This window comes from Cucumis sativus, chromosome 4 (assembly GCF_000004075.3).
Source record: "Cucumis sativus cultivar 9930 chromosome 4, Cucumber_9930_V3, whole genome shotgun sequence".
NCBI classification, from domain to species: Eukaryota; Viridiplantae; Streptophyta; class Magnoliopsida; order Cucurbitales; family Cucurbitaceae; genus Cucumis; species Cucumis sativus.
In genome coordinates, this window is record NC_026658.2 from 3191130 (window position 1) to 3194179 (window position 3050).

Sequence of the window (3050 nt, forward strand, 5' to 3'; positions counted from 1 at the left end):
ATAACATTCGCCCATTTTTCAATGTTTTAGGACCAAAATAAGAATCGACTCTCAGACATATTTTTTTTCGGCTTTTGTGGGCAAGAAACTTTAATGTCACTCAACATGAGGTCACCCAGTAGTTAGATGTGAACCTTCGAGACCTTTGACAACGTTGTAAATTGGGTCATTTCTTTGCAAGTTATAGCGTTGGCCCTTTCGTCAACATTTTGGGACGAAATTAAAAACCGACTCTCGGGCATATTTTCTTCGACTTTCATGGGCAAGAATCTTTAATGTCACTCAAAACGAGATCATCCAGTAGGTAGATATGAATTTTCGAGACGTTCGACACCGATCTAAATTGGGTCCTTTCTTCGTAGGCAATAGCATTGGCCCATTTTTCAACGTTTTGGGACCAAAATAAGAAACGAATCTCAAGCATATTTTTTTTGGCTTTTGTTGGCAAGAAACTATAATGTCACTCAACATGAGGCCACCCAGTAATTTGATGTGAACCCTCGAGACCTTTGGCACCGTTCTAAGTTGGGTCCTTTATTCTCAGATTTTGGCATTGGCCCTTTTTTCAACGTTTTGGGACGAAATTAAAAACCGACTCTCAGGCATATTTTCTTATGCTTTTATGGGCAAGAAACTTTACTGTCACTCAAGATGAGACCACCCAGTAGTTAGATGTGAACTTTTGATACCTATGGCACTGTTCTAAATCGGGTCCTTTCTTCTCAGGCTGTAGCATTGGCCCTTTTTTCAACGTTTTGGAACGAAAATAAAAATTGACTTGCGGGCATATTTTCTTCGACTTTTATGGGCAAGAAACTTTAATGTCACTCAAGACGAAACCACCAAGTAGTTCGATGTGAACTTTCGAGACCTTTGGCACCGTTCTAAATTGGGTCCTTTCTTCACAGACTATAGCATTGACCCATTTTTCAACGTTTTGGGACCAAAATAAGAACCGACTCTCAGGCATATTTTTTCGGCTTTTGTTGGCAAGAAACTATAATGTCACTCAACATGAGGTCACCCAGTAGTTTGATGTGAACCTTCGAGACCTTTGACACCGTTCTAAATTGGGTCATTTCTTCGCAGACTATAGCATTGACCTTTTCTTCAACGTTTTGGGATGAAAATAAAAACTGGCTCTCGGGTATATTTTCTTCCGCTTTTATGGGCAAGAAATCTTAATAACTCTCAAAATGAGGCCACCCAGTAGTTAGATGTGAACTTTCGTGACTTTTGGCAACATTCTAAATTTATGATGGAGGCGGATGTTTTATAATAGATAAATAAATAAACCAACAAAATTAATTATCCCCTATGATCTAACAAAACGTGATCATCCTAGAGGTATTTGTATGAATGACGAATATATTTGAGATTTATTTTCTTGGACGAAATTGCAACAAATTTTCCTCTAAATAAATGGAATATCTCAAAGTCGGATTCTCAGTTAGTTATCCGATTGTACCCTAAAATTGAAACTCAATCTTTGATGTGCCAATGCACTTTAGTCTCATCTATATGAGATTTGGGAATTAAGTATAAGCCTAAGAAAAGGAGAATTGTAAGGTTTATAATTTGGTAACTAAAATCAGAAGTTTGCATGAGGTTTTGAAGTATAATTCATATGAATATTATTCACAACAATTTTCAATAGTGTTTGTTTTGTTTTATATATACGAAGAAGATTTCTAATACAAAGTGATGTATATGCACTGGAGCCTCGTTTGTAATGAATTTTTTAAAGCTAAAAACTTTGGTTGTATTAAAATTGAAGCTAACAAAGATTAATTAATTTTAATCAAAGTGTCAAATACAAGAAATGAATTTTTTATTTTACTTTTGAAATAAAAATAGAGGAGAACGAAACAATCACGATTAGAATAGAATGGAAATTTGTATCAATCATGATTAAAATAAAAATGAATCTTCATGTAATTAAGAATAAATTTCAATGGATGTTTACCTAATAACATTCTTTTTTTGTTTCTTTAATCAATTTCTCCCTTCATATGTTCTTCACCAATTTCCTAATTTTCTCAACCCATCTCCCCGTCTCCAATTTTCTCTTTATTTTTTTTTCCAATCCAAAGGCTATGAAATACCAATTGAAAATTATAAACTTCTGTTGAAATTGTAATTAAAATAAAAGCAGTAGAACATATCATATCACTTTAATAATATATCAAAAACTACAAATGAATATTAAACAAACACATGTGACAAAAGAACTCGCAACTTGAATAGTACTTGTAATATATTTATAAAATTTCTTCTATACGTTAGGATTATATAATAAATGTAAAATGATAGAAAGGTTACGTGAATAAACACTTAAACTAAATGAATTTTATTGATCTCGTTGTTGACAACAATTATGAAAGAAGCACACAACGATATGTAAGGATAAAACCTTTGTATAAATAAGCAATAAAATTGGACGACAAGAGGGTCAAGGAATTTAGATTTTCCTTGTTAAATGCTAATTATTCAAATAATTTATACTTGATCCGATCATTTTCCCGATCTCTGCTTTAATAATTCCATGGCCAATTATCAATGGGAAGTTAGTTCTTGACTGATGCTGCAAAACAAATGAATAAAAAAACAAATTAACAAAAAAAAAAAAAAACATTAGGTTGAAAGAAATAAACAATCAATTTTTTTGAATGAGTTTTCATTCTAAAATTTCGACTCTACGATCCCTTCAATTTCTAGCATCAAAACTATTAAAGTAAGGAATGCGAATCTTATCAAACCCACTAATTTCAAGAATAAAGATTAAATTTTGCCTTCCAACTAAAATTTATCTCACTTAAAAAATTAATTATTGCCTTGAAGAAAACAAACATTTCTGTTGAGATTGAAGAAAATACCAATAGTCTTTTCCGTGCAATCATTGTTGCATTTCTGATGACATGAAGCATTGGCATCGCCTTTTGCATCACATTCTTTCCTGCATGTTAGTACACATGATTCCATTTGAGGCCATAGTTTCATTCCTTCGGCGATACTTTTGATCTTTTCGGCCGCCTGAAGATCTGGGCTCA

General features: G+C 32.9%; 1 long non-coding RNA gene across 1 annotated transcript; it reads right to left on the reverse strand.

Annotated features, from left to right (window-relative positions):
- Positions 1-2323: 2323 nt before the first annotated feature.
- LOC116403544 lies at positions 2324-3050 on the reverse strand. The gene is made up of 2 exons (XR_004216329.1): positions 2877-3050; positions 2324-2584 (listed from the first exon to the last, which is right to left on the reverse strand). It is a non-coding gene; the product is annotated as an uncharacterized LOC116403544 (long non-coding RNA).